The sequence below is a fragment of the Podarcis muralis genome, chromosome 16 (assembly GCF_964188315.1).
Source record: "Podarcis muralis chromosome 16, rPodMur119.hap1.1, whole genome shotgun sequence".
In the NCBI taxonomy this organism is placed as follows: domain Eukaryota; kingdom Metazoa; phylum Chordata; class Lepidosauria; order Squamata; family Lacertidae; genus Podarcis; species Podarcis muralis.
In genome coordinates, this window is record NC_135670.1 from 18,001,040 (window position 1) to 18,020,903 (window position 19,864).

The 19,864-nt window shown below is 44.0% G+C and overlaps 1 pseudogene across 1 annotated transcript; it reads right to left on the reverse strand.

Annotated features, from left to right (window-relative positions):
* Nucleotides 1-418: 418 nt before the first annotated feature.
* LOC114586866 (arylacetamide deacetylase-like 4) lies at nt 419-12,502 on the reverse strand (annotated as a pseudogene). The gene is made up of 3 exons (XR_013390985.1): nt 11,321-12,502; nt 5,098-5,161; nt 419-3,374 (listed from the first exon to the last, which is right to left on the reverse strand). The product of XR_013390985.1 is annotated as an arylacetamide deacetylase-like 4 (transcript).
* Between the last annotated feature and the right edge of the window lie 7,362 nt (nt 12,503-19,864).

The window sequence follows — 19,864 nt, forward strand, 5'->3', positions numbered from 1 at the left end:
AACTGGGATTATACAATTTCCTAAGGCAGTGTGCATATCATATGTTTCACTCAGACAAAAATGAGAGACATTAGCAACTTCAGCTAAATGCATCCACATATTATAGCTATGACTAGAAGAAGTGTCAGGAGGAAGATAGATACAGTGAGTAGTAGGTATCAAGAAAACAAATAATATACATGTTAAAATCAGCATAGGGTTCATATGTAGCTGAGTAATTAGAGCTACTAAAAAGGTCTCTGATTCCGTTGGAACATCATAATGCTGAAATTGTGTCTTGGCATCAGAGGTCAAGGTCTTCAGCATTCCCCATGTCACCTCCGGGCATCCCTCAGCCTTTCAAGGATGAGGATGGGTGCAATGGACTTTCGCACGGGGCTGCTGAGCCTGTAGATGCGGAGTCGGGGTCATGGTCTGGAAGGGGATTCTGCAGGCCTTGGTGCCAGCTCATGTCTTGGCCAATAGGGATGGATACAGCGACCTGGAATCCACACAGGACCTGAGAAAGTAAGAACAGTAGGGCATCCCTGCCCCTAGGTAAGCAAAGGAACAGGTCCCTCTCACTTCGCTTTGGGGAGCTGCTGGTACATCACTAGAGGGCATTCCAGAGGTGCCTCTTCCCTACAATGGCGATCCATAGGAGAAAATTTATTAGGAAAGGAAACAGTTAATTTAAGGTAAAGTTAACAGAAGTTAAAGCGCAGGAAGGACATCCATCAACAATATCCTTAGCTTGTGTCAGAGGAATGAAAAAATAGTTTAAAATCAGCTGTTTAGCTCCCTGGTGTAAAAATGCATGGCTGTCAATTGGATTAGAAAATAATGGACAGAAGGATTTCGGAGCAGAATCAGCATGTTGATTTCCTTCTGAAATTATATCCTTGAATTCTGTATGGGAGCAAAATGTGAGCAGCATAGAAAGGCATAGTTCTATGCATTAAGAGATATTTCAGTGTCAAGATCAAAGAGTAGATTAAAATCTAGCATAGGAGAAAGATAGGAATTAGCCAAATGTGATAAAAAGATATCCCACTTCACACAAAAATCACAAAATGCAGTGGAAGTGTAGGCTGGTCTCTGTCAGTTTTCTGATTAGCTGCAAAAAAAAATGCTAGTTATTTTCAGAATCCTTATACGTTAAAACACTCTAGAGGTGTTGACTAGGAATCTGTTTTTGGACAGAAACCAATTTTCAGGGTACCTGTTGAATTATACTAGGCATGAATCTTTAGGAGGGTTAAAATAAACTATCCCAAGTTAATCAGTAAATGCAAACAGATAGGAAAGAAAAGAACTCATTAGGGACTCGTGATCCTGTTTAGAAAAAAGCAAATAACAAGCAGCAATATCAAATCCAGTGTTAGGCAATTCAGAGTGTAGCCACTCTAAAAATCACTATTCTGTCAGCAGTGTCTGGGGAAAAAGTAGTCCTGTAGGTGAAAGCATTGTATTAAAAGAATCACGCGTATGAAGCGACCCCAAAACTCTGCAACTGCTGTAAAGTAAATTCATTAGGAATTTTAAGTCAGGGAGGAAAGGAGAAAAAACAGTCTGCAAAAAGTGATTAAGAATGAGTCTCACTGTCTGAGGTGGAATCAGACCTGTGTGCTATGTCTTAATTGTATACACCACCATAGGGAACTGGAACTGAAAAGTAGCAAGTTCTGCTGTCAGTAGATTCAAACCAGCACTGCCCTTAGTGGCATGGCGCAGATTTGTCACAGGAGACTGTGTGTTCAAAGCAACTGTGTTAGAAGCAATAGCTGGCTCTGCTAATTTAGCTTCAGTAAAAGACTGGCAATCAGCTGGCACAACAGTCTTTGTTTTCCCATTTAAACTCAGGCTGGAAGGCCATCCATTGTGGCATTGCCTGTCTTTAGCAGGATGCACTGAAGGAGACAAAGCTGCTGCTAGGAGGGCAGATTTGTGAGTCTCAGTGTCACTATTCTGGCAAGGTTTACTCATTTGAGCAACATCTGTTTCTGGCTTCTGGTACATTGCTTTAAGAGCAGTCTTGCAATCAGCATTTTCATTTTCATAAGCCAATTGTTTCATTGAAACTTCAGAGGCGTCAAGGTTTGGAATTAAAGTACTGGCTGCTCTTAGCCCATCAAGAATACCATGCAAGCCATTTTCTGTCACACTTCACTTCAATTTTTTAAAAACTGCAAAGGGCAATGATTCATGGGCTCTCTGTTCCTGTGCATTCTGAACAACAGGACAGACTGCTAATAATGGTAAGGTGTCAGCTGTTTTTTCTTCACTGCTTCCTTCTGCCATATTTGGAATAGTCAATTTTTGCACTGTGGTCTGAGCCCCTTGCAGGCATTGGTCCACCAAAGAAGGTGGCATGGAATTTACATTCGACCCAGGCTGTGTAATTGACTTGTCAAGCAAGAGAGATGGGCAGTAGAGGAAATGGCCAGAGATGCAGAGGGTTGTGGGATTTGGTCAGAAATTATTGTCAATGAATTAAACCCAGTCAACACAATGCATTCATCATGGACACAATGACTTGATGCATATTTTATATTTCCTCATAGTAGTCCCACCTGACCCCACACTCTGGATATTTGCACTCCTACAAGGTCATCCATTTCTATAAACCTTTTAAGAACTGTATTACACTCTGCAAACATTTCTGTGTGTTCAGGAATGCAAGTGGCCCCCAACCAGCCAAGGCCATTATTCCGTGGTATCCATCTTGAACATGATACCATGTCACTGGCACACCATTGTCCTCTAGCCGCTTCTTGTACAACAGCCCATCGTCCCGGAATCCATCATATTCACAGGTTAGAATGAAAGTCTCCGGGAGCTGGCGGATTATGTCATCCTCTGCTAGAAGGGGGACAAACATTGTCTCAGTACCTCTTTTAACTTGTTCATAAAGTTCTTCTGAAAATGGAGCAGGTGCTACAGGAACATAGCCCCTAGCTTTAAATTCTTCTGGAATGTTATCAGCATTGATCCATTTTTGGTATTTCTCTCTCAAATCAGGAGGGACATGGGCGCCTTTCAGAACTCCATCTACATTCATTGTCTTCCCAGTGAGATATGTCAAACCAACTTTGACAGTTCTTTTCCGGAACATAGGAGGAACTGAATGGTTTTGCTGATAGGATGGCAAATTGAAGTCCAATCCTTGGAGGAATGGGTAAATGAGGACCTGAGCTCGCACTCTTGGGAGGTCCTCTCTGGTCACCAGTTCTTGGCAAATGGCTGCAGTAAAAGTGCCTCCACTACTCTCCCCAGCAATGGCAATGGGGCTGGCGTCCACTCCATATTCCTTTGCATTTTTCATAAAATATATTACAGCAGTTAAACAGTCCAGTACAGGGACTGGATACGGATGCTCAGGAACTAAGCGATACCTAAAGAGAAGGCAAGATGTGATCAGCATTCATCATGTTAAGTCGTGGGCGAACATATCAGACGACACAGCGATTCTTCCAAAGCAGCTCTTTATTTGTAAGCTGGAACAGAACTGAAGTGAGGAGCTCGGTCAGCCTGCTTATATAGAGTTCCACTAGAATGCAACAGTAACCATTTTCTGTAACTAGCCAATCACTGAACGTCACTTTCAATCCTTCATTTGCATACAAACTATCCAATCACTGAATGTCACTTTCGATCCTTCATTTGCATAACTATCTACAGTATCCCCCTGCTGGCCCAGGGTGAGAACTTCAGTACATAACACATCATACATTTTGCAGCATTTTCCTGCAATGGCATATTGCAAGGGTGGCACCCCTAGGGCCACATTCCTTTCTATGCAACCTTCCTGGGGGCCACATGTCAGCTGTGGGTGGGACCAGAGAGCAAAATGGAAAGCAAATGCGAACTTTCCCACTGGACAAGTAGGTTGGTTCCTACACACAGGCACACACCTTTCTCTACCCTCCAAGCAAGCAAGCAAGACACATTCACAGCAGTCAGATGCCACTCAAGGATGGTGCAAAAGAGGGGCAATGGTGCAGGGGTGGGGTCTGGGGTCAGAGGGGAAATGAAGAGGCCCCGAGTGCAGCATTCAGCCCCTGTGCCTGATGCTCTGCACCCAAATATAATGCTAGTTCGCCATCCCATTCTCAGTGGCCGCTGGTCAAATCTGATTCCAACCGTAGAGGCAGACTATAGCCAGCATAGCTAGGAGCCACTGGTAGCCTTATACTCTTCCCAATTATTTAATCCCTTTTCAAAGCCATCCACATTGGAAGCTATCTCTGCTTTCTGTGGGAATTAGTTCCATAGTTTAACTTTGCACTGTATGGATAAGTACTTTCTTTTATCTGAATCTTCTAGCATTCAGCTTCATTGAATGCCCACATGTTCTAGAGTTCAGAGAGAGCGACAAACACATTTCCCTAGGCCACTTTCCACACGACATGCCTAATATAACCAACTTCTATATTTTGAATATTTTGAACTCCTATATTTTGAATGTTTCCTTGATTTCCTTTTCCATCTCACCTCCAGTATGTCCCACCATGCCTTCCTGAGATCAATGCTGCCCACTCTTTCTGCCCACTTTAAACCATATGGCCTTAAAGCCAAGAGCTCCAGTTCACCCACCTTGGCCAGGAGGCTTCAGATCATGCACCAAAGGTGCATTAAGGCAGTGAGGGCAGCCTTTGGGAGAGATGATGTCCATTACTGTCAGGAAGGCACACGTCTCCCATTGCCCAATGTACCACTGCTCTCATTGGATGGTAAGTGTGGCTGACGGGACAGTTGGGAACAGCTTGAGCTTATTTGCCGGAGAGAAGTTCACCTTAACTCCAGCTGCACTTTCCCTCTCAACCACAGGGCCATTTTGCCTTAGGAGAAGAATCCTAATGGCTTTTTATGGGTTGATGTGGTGGTTTTCTGTAAAAGTAGTTTAATGGCCTGATCCAGCAGAGCTCTTCTTATCATTAAAGCCAGAGGAATTGGGTCCAAAGGCATAAAAATCAAAATACAAAGGTGAACACCCATTCTAAAGGTTGGCAAATTCACTATGTTGGCAAAAACCAGTTTTTTCTGGGCTCATGTGGAAGGGTTAGAAACTGAGGGGAATACTCTTTTTTCTGCTACAACAAGCATGAAGATACTTACTCAGCACACATAACAACTGAGTCAGTTTGGTGGGCAATGGCACGGCAGATCATTTCAGAGGTTCCTGGGGGGGACGGGACACATCACACACCGCCTGCTGTGAGTAATTATTTGTTACGCTCCATTACAAATTTCCTTGGTCGTTCACATTGAAATCACTGTGAGTTGAATCCACTTTGAGTTAGTCCTACTGAAAGTAAACCTGTTGAAATTAACAGATATGACCAATGCTTCCCCCCCAGGGGGTACACAAGGGTATGCAGTACCGGCACCTCTTTGTTGTTGTTGTTGTATAAATGTGTGGCACTTACCTTAACAACTTCATGGTGAGTACTACCACCTCTTTTTCTAGAAAAAAAGGACTGGATATGACTAATATTGCTGTGTCATAAGTGTCTGTTTTTAATGTCCATGGAGGCACAGGTCAATTCTGCGTCCAGGGCAACTGTTTACCAGCTCCATCTGGAATGCAGGCTGAGACGCTACCTGCCCGCATACTGTCTCGCCAGAGTGGTGCATGCTCTAGTTATCTCCTGCTTGGACTACCGCAATGCGCTCTACGTGGGGCTACCTTTCAAGGTGACCCGGAAACTACAACTAAACCAGAATGCGGCCGCTAGACTGGTGACTGGGAGCAGCCGCCGAGACCACATAACACCGGTCTTGAAAGACCTACATTGGCTCCCAGTACGTTTCAAAGCACAATTCAAAGTGTTGGTGTTGACCTTTAAAGCCCTAAACGGCCTCCATCCAGTATACCTGAAGGAGCATCGCCACCCCTATAATTCTGCCTGGACACTGAGGTCCAGTGCCGAGGGCCTTCTTGCAGTTCCCTCACTGCAAGAAGCGAAGTTACAGGGAACCAGGCAGAGGGCCTTCTCTGTAGTAGTGCCCACCCCGTGGAATGCCCTCCCACCAGATGTCAAAGGAAAAAAACACCTACCAGATTTTTAGAAGACATCTGAAGGCAGCCCTGTTTAGGGAAGCTTTTAATATCTGAAGGACTATTGTATTTTAATATTTTATTGGAAGCCACCCAGAGTAGCTAAGGAAACCCAGCCAGATGGGCGGGGTATAAATATATTATTGTTGTTGTTGTTGTTGTTGTTGTTGTTGTTACTATTGTTATTTCATAAAATATATATGCTACTTGATTGTAGAAAACAACAACAACAACCATGTATAGGCTGCACAAATCACCCCCACCCCACCCCCGTCCATGGCAAACATTTCAGGATCTTTTCAGGGGTTGACGGTTGAGGTTTGGGGTTTGGGAGTTGGGAGTTGAGGTTTGTCAGTTGTGAGTTGAGGCTTGGGTGTTGGAGAAGGAAGAGGGTGGATTAGGAGTGGGTTGGTTGAGTTGTATTGTGAGAGAGTGAGAGGAATTGTTAGGGAGTTAGATAGATAGTTGGGAATAATTCAGTTTGAAGTTGTAGGCACAGGGTCAATAGACCGTGAAACGTCCGGGGACCCTGTGTGATCGCCACAAAATTGGTGGTGCAGCGGTGGGATAACAACCGAACCTGCTGCCACAAAATTGGCAACAGCAGCAGGATTTGATAAGTCTAAGTGCCTGTGAGGGGAAACAATACACCTGGAGAGGGGAAGGGTAAAATCGGTGAAGGGATTACCTGGCCTGAGGGTGTGATTGAGGATAAACCCCAGATTGCCGTTTGGCCGAGATAACAATAAGAGCAAGAGATCTCAAAAGACTGTTTTGGCGGAGGCTTAGGCTCAGGGTCAGAGGAAGTAAGCTTGAAAGGTTAGAGGGGAAAACCTAAAGCTATACTTTGGGGACCGGGGTCTTGGAAAGCCAAGCTGGGAGGAAGAGTGCTGAGAGTAAAAGTCTCTTATTTAATTAGTGCAAAATACTGACTCAACCATAATGCCACCCAAGAAGACCAAGCACCCAGTGAGAGAAAACCCACATGAAAGCTCTGGAGAAGAGAATGGGAATCCCCAGGGGGAAGAAACCAGAATAGAAGAGATGACTAAAACCCCACCTGAAGTAGAAGTTCCACAGTTTTCAGAGGATTTTGAAAAGTGGAAATTAGTACAAGAATATAACTTGAAATTAGAGCTTGATAAAAATAGGCTTGAGCAAGAATTGGAAAAAGAAAAATTGAGAGCTGAGCAAGAAACTGAACAATTGAGGCTTGAGAAAGAATTGGAAAAAGAAAAATTGAGGGCAGAGCAGGAAAGGGAACAGCAGCGGTTTCAGTTAGAGATGAGACGGTTGGAACTAATGGTATTAGAAAATAGAAAATAACACCAATGGGCAGAATCAAATGAAGATAGATTTAAAACACTTTTCTGAATTTAGAGATAGGGATAGCCCAGAAGCATTTCTAGTAGCCTTCAAGAGAGCCTGTCACGATTTTCAAGTAAGAGAGGCAGATAAAATGATGATCTTGAGAGCTAGAATAAGCGGTCCTCTAGCCGAATTATAGGCTCAAATGACTGAGGAACAATCCTGAAATTCTGAGGTGTACAAGCAGTTAGTATATACACGCTTTGGGATTACCTCAGAGCAGCTGAGGAAAAAATTTAGAAGTGTGACAAAGGTGAGGGAGGAAACCTATGCGCAGATGGGTGCAAAGATAAAAACTTACCTCACAATATGGTTAGAGCAAGAGAATGCAGACACAGTACCGAAGATTAGAGAAGTGATGGCGTTGGAGCAATTTTACGACACAATAAATGGCCAACTGAAGTACCTGATAAAAGAAAGAAACCCCAAGACAATAGAGGAAGCAGTGGGCTTAGCCGATAAAATAAATGAAATCTGAGACCATGGATTTGATGGGCCAAAATTTGGTGGGAGATATTGGGAAACAAACAAGAATAACTTTCAGCAAACCAAAGGAAAGTTTACCTCAGAAACCGATAAGAGAGGCAGCCCCTCATTGGGAAGCCCACATGAGAAGGCACACACCCATACAGAGTTTACTGAGGGAAAAGTAAATAAAACAAGTTATGCAGGACCCAAAGACATTTCATGCTGGAGATGTGGGAAATTAGGTCATAAACGTTTTGATTGTAAAACAGGAAAAGAAACATCTAGTTATAGTACCACACAGAAACAGACATATTGTATCCAGTCTGTGGAGCAGAGCCCAACTAGCCAGGTTGTCAAGGAAACAGAAAAGCCAACTAGGCCTGAGCCTGCTGAGGTAGCAGAGGCCAAAGTCCTGCACTGTTATGTGATTCAACAAGATAATCTCTTGTTAAAGAACGCTGGAGAGTATATCTGGATAGACGGAAAAAGATATCTCGGGTTAAAGGACACGGGATCTCAAGTCACCATAGTCCACCCAGATATAATCAGGGATGATGCCATAATTCCAGGAAAAGTAATGAAATTAAAAGGAATTTCGAAACAAGCAGAAATCCTAAAGGTGGCGGAAATAGATGTCAGATTCAAAAACTGGGCAGGGAAATGGCAGGTAGCCCTGTCGGAAGAAATTCCCGCCCCTGTGCTCATTGGTTGGGACATTTTAGAACATGTGCAGAGTACTTTCATAGTTACCAGAGCAAAAGGGAGTCCACAGTCACCTAATCCTGAGGGGGTGGATACAGTAGCAGAGGCAGACAATGCTGAAGGACAGCAAGGGAATGATCAGCGTGAGGAAAGAAAAGACACCTTTTTATTTCCTTTGACTAAAAGTCAAACCTCAAGTTTTGCCAAAAAGCAAAAAGAAGATACTGAGTTACAAAAGTACTTTGAGGCAGCTGAGTCGGAGAGGTCGTTAACTCCTAAGTGCCCAGAATGGTTTTGTTTGAGCAAGGGCCTTTTATATCAAGAAGTCCTTGACCCACCATGCAGGGGGGGGGGGTGAAGAAGTGAAAAGACAGTTAGTAATCCCTCATACCTATAGAGAAAAGATTTTGCAACAAGCCCATAATAGCATTGTTGGTGCACACATGGGAGTTGTACATCATATCAACACTGGAGATGCTAAGCCAATTGCTGTCAACCCATATAGAATAACTGGAGATGTTACGATAGTTTCCTGGGTCCTCTGGTGGTCCTTTTTTATATATAGGAATTATGATGGACTCCTTCCATGATCTAGGTATCTGGCCCGTGGCATTGATTGCATCAAAGATTTTTGCAAGAATTTTAGACCACCATGTTGGGTGTTGTTTAATAGCTTCCGCCGGGATCAGATCGGGCCCTGGGGCTTTATCAGTTTTCAGTTTAGCAATTAAATCTACTATTTCCTCCGGGTCAGTATCTGGCCAAATGGGCAAGTGGCTTGAAAGAGTATCAGATTGAATGTTAGAGATGTCTGTCTGGGAGAAATATTTTCTTAGAAATTGTTCCCATGTCGGGGCTGATATAACCGTCAATGGGTATTTCCTCAATCTTTTGATTAACTGGGGAGTATGTGGGGAAAGTTAGCAATGAGATAAGGGCAATGCTGAAGGCAGGGATTATAACCACTTCGGAAAGTCCCTGGGCAGCACCCATAGTGTTATTAGACAAACCTGATGGAGCTATTAGATTTTGCCTAGATTATAGGAAGCTGAACCATGTCACTAAAGCGGATGCATATCCAATGCCGCGTTTAGATGACCTGAACGAAGCTATAGGCCAGTGTCATTACATCACCTTCCTAGACTTAACAAAAGGGTACTATCAAGTAGAAATGGACCCTAAGGACCAGGAGAAAACTACGTTCAGAAGTCCTTTAGGGTTGTTTGAATTTAAAATAATGCCCTTTGCCTTAAAGAATGCGCCAGCAACTTTTCAGCGATTGGTGGACAAAATCCTGAATAGATTAAGAAACTGGACAGCAGCATGTCAGCAGGCGTTTGATGCCTTAAAAAGCGCCTTGACATCAAATCCAGTCCTTGTTGCTCCTGATTATGATCGTGAGTTCACCATCTTCACTGATGCATCTAATGCCGGGATCGGGGCCGTGCTGTGCCAACAGGGAGAGAAAGACGACCTGCATCCCACCACCTTCATAAGCAAGAAACTACTACCAAGGGAAAGACAATATTCGACCATCGAGAAGGAATGCCTTGCCATTGTATGGGCATTACAGAAGCTGAAGCCGTACATCTGGGGCCGAACTTTTACTTTATGTACTGACCATTCACACTTGTTGTGGTTGAGGACAATGAAGACCAACAGTAAGTTGTTGAGGTGGGCCCTATCACTGCAAGACTTTAATTTTACGATTAAAAATGTGAAAGGGACCCTGAATACCGTCACAGATGCTTTGTCCAGAAGACCTGCAGTTGAAAGTTAACTGAATACCTAACATGTAACAGGTTTTTGTATATATGTATATTTTACCAGAACACAGTATTTGATGTGCAAATGTTAGATGTGATGTGAAGGGTGAAATGACAGGTTAGGAAATGTTTATTTGCCATAAAAATGTACTGCTGATTGATCAGGAGAATAACTAGGTTAAGTTATCCCTCCTGAGTCAATCTTCTTAAGGGGGGAGGAATGTGGCGTTTGCCCCCTAGGATGTGTCAAGGAAAGGGTTAAAATGGGTGTGAGGTGATTGGCCAGTGAGAATGCGAGGGGGGAGTAAAATATAGAGTGGGAGGTTTTGAAAAGTCAGTTGAGGTCTGGAGGTTGACGGTTGAGGTTTGGGGGTTGACAGTTGAGGTTTGGGAGTTGGGAGTTGAGGTTTGTCAGTTGGGAGTTGAGGCTTGGGTGTGGGAGAAGGAAGAGGGTGGATTAGGAGTGGGTTGGTTGAGTTGTATTGTGAGAGAGTGAGAGGAATTGTTAGGGAGTTAGATAGATAGTTGGGAATAATTCAGTTTGAAGTTGTAGGAACTAAGATTAGGAAACTGACCAGAGGAAAATAAACTACAAGCATATGCTTGTTCCTGCTCTTAAAAATAAACTTGATTATTTGTTTATGTTAACAACTGTCTGGACTCCCTGTGTCCCCGTGAGAAGCGGGGTGGTGGCAGCGAAGAAAGCAACCGCAGTGGTGGCACAGGGTCAATAGACCGTGAAACGTCCGGGGGCCCTGTGGGATCGCCACACCGTTCTTATGGCGAAACGGGTCGCTGGGAGAAACGCCATTGTGGGCAGGCACGAGCGACAATTGCCCGCTTCTGTGCAGGCACGAACGGCAGCAAACCCGCCAGTTACTTCCGGGTTTGCCATGGTCGCAACTTAGAATGTCTGCGAGTGGTGGCGGTGGTAAATAGAGGTTCTACCATTTCAACTACATTTCACAGAACTTACGAATGCTTCCAGCCACCGCAGCACCTCCATGAAGATGATTCCTTTCCTGTTCCCAGCAGGTGATGTCTTGGGCCAGTACAGCCTCACAGGCACCCCATCAAAAACCAGGTCCTTTATGATCAGTTTGGAGTCCTTCATTATCGGAATGAATAGGCACATGGCCCTGATTATGGAATATCTATAGCAGATGCCCATTTTTTCCAGAATTCCTGCCTGTTTAAAACAAAACATTTAGCATGCATAATTAGCATTAGATGTTTTTCCACTTGCAATTTTTTAATACTTAAAAAAGTATTTTGAGACCGTCTAATCCAGCCTTTAGAAATGATCATGACCAGTACTTTGACACAGGGTGAGATACCTGGTACTTGTAAGACCATTCCCTGCTGAAAGGCCCATTTCCCCTTGGCCTAGGGGGCAGGGCCCAGACTCACATTGAACAGCTAAAAGGGGATGCTGGGAGGCCAGAGGGGCATTGCTGGAACAACTCTTGGGATATGGCAACTGGCTAAAAAGTTTTAAAATCTTTAATTTTAGTTCCCCTGTTTTGTTTTTGTTGGGTTGGGGTTGGTTAATTGTTTTGTTGGGATTGGCAGCTATTTTAATTTGGGTATTATTATTATTATTATTATTATTATTATTATTATTATTATTATTATTATTATTTTATATTGATTTATAGGTTTATTTTAGTCTGTATAAGATATTCTGTTTGTTAATGTTTGATGTTTTATTATGCTTATATATGCTGTAAGCCACCCAGAGTGGCTGGGTAAAACCAACCAGATGGGTGGGATACAAATAATAAAATTAGTATTATTATTAGTATGCCAATATCACATTGATAGCAAAACAAGATCATGACCCAGCCCAAGTCAATAATTATAGACCTATTACTTTGCTTAATTGTAATTATAAATGGTTTGCGGCAATATTAGCAAGAAGACTCAAACAAGTGTTAGGAAACTTAATACATGAAGACCAGACAGCATTTCTGCCGATGAGGCAGTTAAAAGATAATGTTGCAATTGCATTAAATGCTACTGAATATTTTGAAAAAAGAAATGATTAGCAATTACCCATGGTTTTTCTAGATGCAGAGAAAGCATTTGATAATTCACTGGTCAACAACAAATTTGTTGTCTGCGTTTTTTTAGTTGATTTAGGACGAATCTTATGCGCTGAATCCAAAAATCACATTGGTTTTGCTCAATCAGGTCAAGTTTTTGAGCTATGGCCACATGTCTTTTTTATGTTTTTGTTCACATGTACGCTTGTGTGGAGCATTTTAGAAGAAGTTGGTGGGGGTAAAATGCCATGTCGAATAATTGTTTTGATTGGAAATGATTATTTTAATGACAATAAGTATTCAGGTCCGATAGTTCTGGGTGATTATTTGGAAAAGGGATCAGTTTGAAGTCATAAAACCTCGAAATCTTCCATAAATTGGTGCGGCTGGGATCAACAGAAAGAACTGGAGCAGCCTCAAGTATCCTGATCTTCAATCAGCACATCGTCCTGTAGCTCATTGTGATGAAATTCCAGTGCCTATCTTCGGAGATCTTCCTGACATTAGTGACGAAGATACCTCCAGTGTTGAAGGACATGAAGAAGAAGAAGTGGTTCTTGAAGATGATGCTCCACATCCATTTTCCCAAAAGGAGTTGAATGATCTAGTTTGCAACCTCAGCTTGTAAAGGACTCTGCCGAACTGTTGGCATCCAGATTGAAGGGAAAAAACCTCCTCTCTCACAGTGCTTGCATCAGCTTCTTCCGCAACAGGCATCAAGAGTACCTCCGTTTTTTCTCGGAAGAGAAAGACATGGTGTACTGTGCAGATATTGCGCAGCTTCTGCTCAAGCTTGGAGTGCCACAGTACCAACCCAAAGATTGGAGACTGTTCATTGACAGCAGCATGCTGACTGCTTTCAGAAACATGGGCTGCAGCATGAGCGTCAAGATGCACTACCTATTTTCACATATGGACCAGTTTCCTGAGCAACTGGGTTCAATGAGTGACGAGCAGGGGGAGAGATTCCATCAGGACATGAAAGAGATGGAGACCAGGTATCAGGGTCGCTGGGATAGTCATGATGGCTGACTACTGTTGGACTCTAAAAAGAGACCTCCCTGCCGCTGAGCATTCCAGGAGTTCCAAGAAACGGAAGTTCATGCCCTGAAGTTTGAAAAATGGTGAAGCAACATGCAATTTACGTGTACTTACCTTTATCAATGCCCACCATTCAGTTTACAGTAAACCTGACCTGATGGAGAGAAACGGGTGCCATTACCTGATTCAGCAGTGCAAAAATACCCTAAATCAGTTGTAGAAATCTAGACAACATTCAAAAAGTAAAAAATTGTTACCCAGTGTAATGCTTCCTGGAGTTGGGGGCGGGAATTACTAGTCCAGAAAGACATCTACTTCTGCTTCATTGACTATGCAAAAGCCTTTGACTGTGTCGAGCACAGCAAACTATGGCAAGTTCTTAAAGAAATGGGAGTGCCTGATCACCTCATCTGTCTCCTGAGAAATCTCTATGTGGGACAAAAAGCTACAGTTAGAACTGGATATGGAACAACTGACTGGTTCAAAATTGGGAAAGGAGTACGGCAAGGCTGTATATTGTCTCCCTGCTTATTTAATTTATATGCAGAATTCATCATGCGAAAGGCTGGGCTGCATGAATCCCAAGCCGGAATTAAGATCGCCGGAAGAAATATCAACAACCTCAGATATGCAGATGACACAACCTTGATGGCAGAAAGTGAGGAGGAATCAAAGAACCTTTTAATGAGAGTGAAAGAGGAGAGCGCAAAATATGGTCTGAAGCTCAACATAAAAAAAACGAAGATCATGGCCACTCCTGGCAAATAGAAGGGGAAGAAATGGAGGCAGTGAGAGATTTTACTTTCTTGGGCTCCATGATCACTGCAGATGGTGACAGCAGTCACGAAATTAAAAGAAGCCTGCTCCTTGGGAGAAAGGTGATGGCAAACCTAGACAGCATCTTAAAAAGCAGAGACATTACCTTGCCAACAAAGGTCCGTATAGTTAAAGCCATGGTTTTCCCAGTAGTGATGTATGGAAGCGAGAGCTGGACCATAAAGAAGGCTGATCGCCGGAGAATTGATGCTTTTGAATTATGGTGCTGGAGGAGACTCTTGAGAGTCCCATGGACTGCAAGAAGATCAAACGCATCCATTCTTAAGGAAATTAGCCCCGAGTGCTCACTGGAAGGACAGATTGTGAAGCTGAGGCTCCAATACTTTGGCCACCTCATGAGAAGAGAAGACTCCCTGGAAAAGACCCTGATGTTGGGAAAGATTGAGGGCACAAGGAGAAGGGGACGACAGAGGACGAGATGGTTGGACAGTGTTCTCGAAGCTACAAACATGAGTCTGACCAAACTGCGGGAGGCAGTGGAAGACAGGAGTGCCTGGTGTGCTCCGGTCCATTGGGTCACGAAGAGTCGGACACAACTAAACGACTAAACAACAACAACAAAGGCTGATGAATGGGAGCCAATCCCATCCAGTCTATTGCTCATATAACTCCACTTTTCATTTATAAAATCCATTTATTTATTTATAAAAGCTTCCTCTGCTTCCTCTACTGTTGGACCCATTGATGGCCTCTTGCTGAACTGATACAAAGAGGGGAGTCGAAATACAATGGGATTTAGTTCACTCATTTATTTATAAAAGCTTCCTCTGCTGTTGGACCCATTGGTCATTTGCTGCAATGATACAAAATGGAAGCATCCTGTCTTTCTTGGTTGAAGGAATGGAGAACATTAGAGAATTCACATATTCTAGACTTAGAAGGCCATGATAATATTTTTGGTTGGCACGCTTCATTATGGTATGAAAAGGTGAAAGTACATAAAGGATTTATAAATCATATAATTGGGGGGGGGATTGTATAGAATATGGGATAAATAGAAGCATTTATTAGAGGGGAACCTCTTTGGCTCTCAATGTTGGAAATTATAGAGGTAAAGAAAAAGAATATTATTATTAATAATAATAATTGAATTTATATACCACCCTATACCCAGAGGTCTCAGGGTGGTTCACATAAAAGGATTACAATATGATAGAATGGTGAACAACTTACAAAAATTTATTAAAACAAGTGGGAGGAAAGTATAAATTTATAAAAAATAAGGAATTATCAGGAAAACTAACAACATGGATACAATATCATCATTTGAATGGAGTATTTAAGAAAGATAGGCTACAAGGGTCTGGGGAACAAATATCACAACTGGAGACAGACCTGTTGGAATGGAATGTAAAAGTGCTGTCTATAATGTATAAAATATTATTGGAATGGGAGACAAAGGATGAGGGAGTAAAATCCCCAATGATACATTGTGCAATAGAAATTGGTCATAATATAGACATGGAAGCATGGGGACGATTGTGGAATATGGATATAAAATTTATAGCATCTTATGGTTTAAGAGAAAACGATCTATCAATGGTATCTAAACACTGGCAAAAATGGCAAAAATGTATAAATCTAAATCAAATAAGTGTTGGAAATGTAAAGAGAAAGAAGGTTCTTTTTCTCATGTGGTGGTCTTGTAGTAAGGTTAAAGCTTACTGGGAAATGATATATCATGAATAGAAAAGAATGTTTAAAATAATGTTTGTAAAAAGCCCAGAAGCTTTTCTTTTGGGAATTATAGGGACAGAACTACCTAAACTGTATAGAAACTTGTTCGTGTACAGCAGCAATAATGCTACTTGCCCCAAAATGGAAAGAAGTAGAAGTCCCAGCAAAGGAAGAATGGATACAGAAAACTTAAGGAATATGCAGAAATGGCAAAACTTACCAGAAAAATAAAAAAACCCAGATAACAAACTTTTTATAAAAGAATGAAAATGGTTTATTGAATATTTACAGATACCTTGTAAACAGATAAGAACATTGGCTGGATTGTTGAAACCAGCAGTTTCAAAAGAGTATATATTTAAAGTAGAAGAATAAATTAAGTTAATTTGAAATAAATATCCCTTCCTCCCTCTCTCTCTCTCTCTTTCTCAATGTGAAGTCCCAAAATTGTCACATCATAACTCCAGGCAGATGTTGCTACATAATATCTGCTTGACTTTGAAGATTTAGCAACGAGAAAGATCTGTGCAAAAAGCTAAGCCAAGTCCTTTGGAGTGCAATGGGTCCATTTCATTATACCCACATTAGACAGAATTCTAGTCAAACCCAGATACCCGGACACACAAAAGGCAAGACATTATGCTGCTCTCTCCATATCAGGCCAACAAGCAAGAAGATGCCGTTGGATCTCACCATCCTCTGATCACTTGAATTCAAACTTTGAGCTGCCAAGGAGAACCTTGAAATGTCACCCAGGCCAATAAGTCAGTGAACAAACAGGTGCAAGCAGTATATTCAGATCAGGTGTTAAGAGGTGGGTGGTCAGGGCAGGACTCTGCTGCACCCTATCTGCAGGGGGCTCCCAGAGAAGGACCCACCATCCTAAGGTCCAGCTAGGAAGGGCAAGGGTGTCTATAAAAAAGGTAAAGGGACCCCTGACCATTAGGTCTAGTTGTGGACGACTCTGGGGTTGCGGCGCTCATCTCGCTTTACTTGTCGAGGGAGCCGGCGTACAGGTCGTGTGACCGGGTCATGTGACCAGCATGACTAAGCCGCTTCTGGCAAACCAGAGCAGCGCACGGAAAGACAGTTTACCTTCCCACCGGAGTGGTACCTATTTATCTACTTGCACTTTGACGTTCTTTCGAACTGCTAGGTTGGCAGGAGCAGGGACTGCGCAACGGGAGCTCACCCTGTCGCAGGGATTCGAAACACCGACCTTCTGATTGGCTCTGTGGTTTAACCCACAGCGCCACCTGTGTCCCAAGGGTATCTATACCCTTCACAAATTAGGGCCATGATACCTGAAGAAACTCCGCACGTGGGCCTATTCAGATCAGACGTGCACACCTGAAAACAGACTGGGATCTACCCAGGCCCAGATGAGATATGGATCTGTTCCCAAGTGCCAATCTATGTCCCAAGAGTCACTATTGGTACTAACTGAAGTTTCAGAATTCAACTCCTTGCATAACACATTGCAGAAATCCAAATGGAAGGTTGCCAGTGTTAATTCTGAGATGAAGATAAAGCTGCAGGCCAGCATTTATTCGTCCTCCCCCAATCCCACCCCGCTCCTCTTTCTCCATTTGCTCTCCTTTCTCCCTGCTTCCTCAGCACTTCCCTCCACCTGCAGCAGGCTGCTTCTTTCTGTCCCCCTCCATCTTTCTATCCAGTGGCAGCAGGATGCCTGGAGCTGATAAGGAAGGCGAGGAGCCGCCCCGGGTGTCACCACTGAGGGGGTGACAAAATACCAGGCAGCACTCATCGTGGCACCTGCAGTGCACCCAAGTCATGCGTCTCACAGGCTTTGCGCTGCCCAAACGGTCCGCCCGCTGCCTCTCCCCCAGATGTAGGGCGGTTGAGTGGGAGGAAACAGGCTCCTGAACACGCCACCCCAGGTGCCCGAGCGGCTTCCTCCGCCGCTGCAGACAAGTACGCCCAAAGGGAGAGGGGAGTCCTGTTATGTACTGAAGTTCTCACCCTGGGCCAGCAGGGGGATACTGTAGAGAGTTATGCAAATGAAGGATCGAAAGTGACGTTCAGTGATTGGATAGTTTGTATGCAAATGAAGGATCGAAAGTGAAGTTCAGTGATCGGCTAGTTACAGAAAATGGTTACTGTTGCATTCTAGTGGAGCTCTATATAAGCAGGCTGACTTGAGCTCCTCAGTTCAGTTCTGTTCCAGCTTACAAATAAAGAGCTGCTTTGGAAGAATTGCTGTGTCGTCTGATATGTTCGCCCACAACTTAACAAGTCCCAGGAGCAGCGGAGCTGTATGGCTCCTAGAGGTGCATAGGTAATAAGGCAGAAAGTCAAATTAATGAGATGTTGAAAGGAAACCTGGTACAAAGTAATTAGCTTTCTAGCAACGTATATTTACCAGAATAAAATTGCCCTTGCCATTGTATATAACTCCACAATTAAAACAAAAACACGGATTAATTGCTGGGATGATAGCTAATTTACCTTGTTATTTTTGTTTTGATTACCCTGTATGGACAACAAGGAGTAGTGTAGCAAAAGGCTGGTAAAGTATAACTAAGGCATAGGCAAACTCGGGGCCCTCCAGATGTTTTGAGACTAGAGTTCCCATCATCCCTGACCACTGGTCCTGTTAGCTAGGGATGATGGGAGTTGTATTCACAAAACAGCTGGAGGGCCAAGGTTGCCTCTGCCTGGCATAACTAAGTGCATGTGAGCTGCGACCCTTTTACCCTTGCTTGTGAGTAAACTCTAAAACCAATGGGATACATTTCGGAGGAAGTGTACTGGGTAGGACAACTCGCTATTAGGATTCAACCCACCCAGGGATTTGGAGATAGAGAGTGGGGGGAGAGGGAAAGAGGCCTCTGAAAGAGAGGGTAATAAATCAAACAGCAGCACTTCAGAGCATTTTTACACCGACCTGGAAAATCGTCCGTTGCTTTGGGGCAACAATTTCAGTCAGTGGTGGAGTTAGCTGCACAGACGCCCAGAGCACCGGCCATGCTGTGCACCGGGGGGGGGGGCAGGGTGAGCTGGGGGGGCGTGCGCGCTGTGATCTGCTGTGGGCAGTGGTGGCAACTCAAACTGCTGCACATGGGCCAGCAGGGCGAGCCCCCTGCAGTGTGCCTTCTTGTCACCCCACCTCAGGGATGACACCCAGGGCGGGCTGCCGCCACCGCACCCCCCTTCCTACGCCCCCGGATGCCTCCTAATAATAAAAATTAAGCCTCGTGTCTGTGTTTGGGTGCTTCCACTCCCACCCCCTTTCCTTGCCTGCTGGGCGCAGGCGGACTCTTCTTCAAACTGGCTTTGCCCAAGTAAGTTCCCCGTTTCCCCTCCCCGCCTCCTCTCAGCCTTCCCCAGGACCAATAACAAGCTGCTCTAAGGGACAGTAACATCACGTTTTCAGATTTGGGCCAGCCTCCCACCCCCTATAAGGGACGCAGGTGGTGCTGTGGATTAAACCACAGAGCCTAGGACTTGCCGATCTGAAGGTCGGCGGTTCAAATCCCCGCGACGGGGTGAGCTCCCATTGCTCGGTCCCTGCTCCTGCCAACCTAGCAGTTCGAAAGCACGCCAAAGTGCAAGTAGATAAATAGGTACCGCTCCAGCGGGAAGGTAAACAGCATTTCCGTGCGCTGCTCTGGTTCGCCAGAAGCGGCTTAGTCATGCTGGCCACATGACCCGGAAGCTGTACTCCGGCTCCCTCGGCCAATAAAGTGAGATGAGCGCCACAACCCCCGAGTTGGCCACGACTGGACCTAATGGTCAGGGGTCCCTTTACCTTTACCTTTTACCCACCCCCTACCCTGCTTTTCCCAAGCTGTAGAAGGACCAGACTCCAGTTTCTCGCCTCTTGATCCCTCCGCAAAGCTTTTTTCCCACCCTCCCCTCTCCCCCACTGAAGTTTTCTAAATCCGGCCCACAGACGG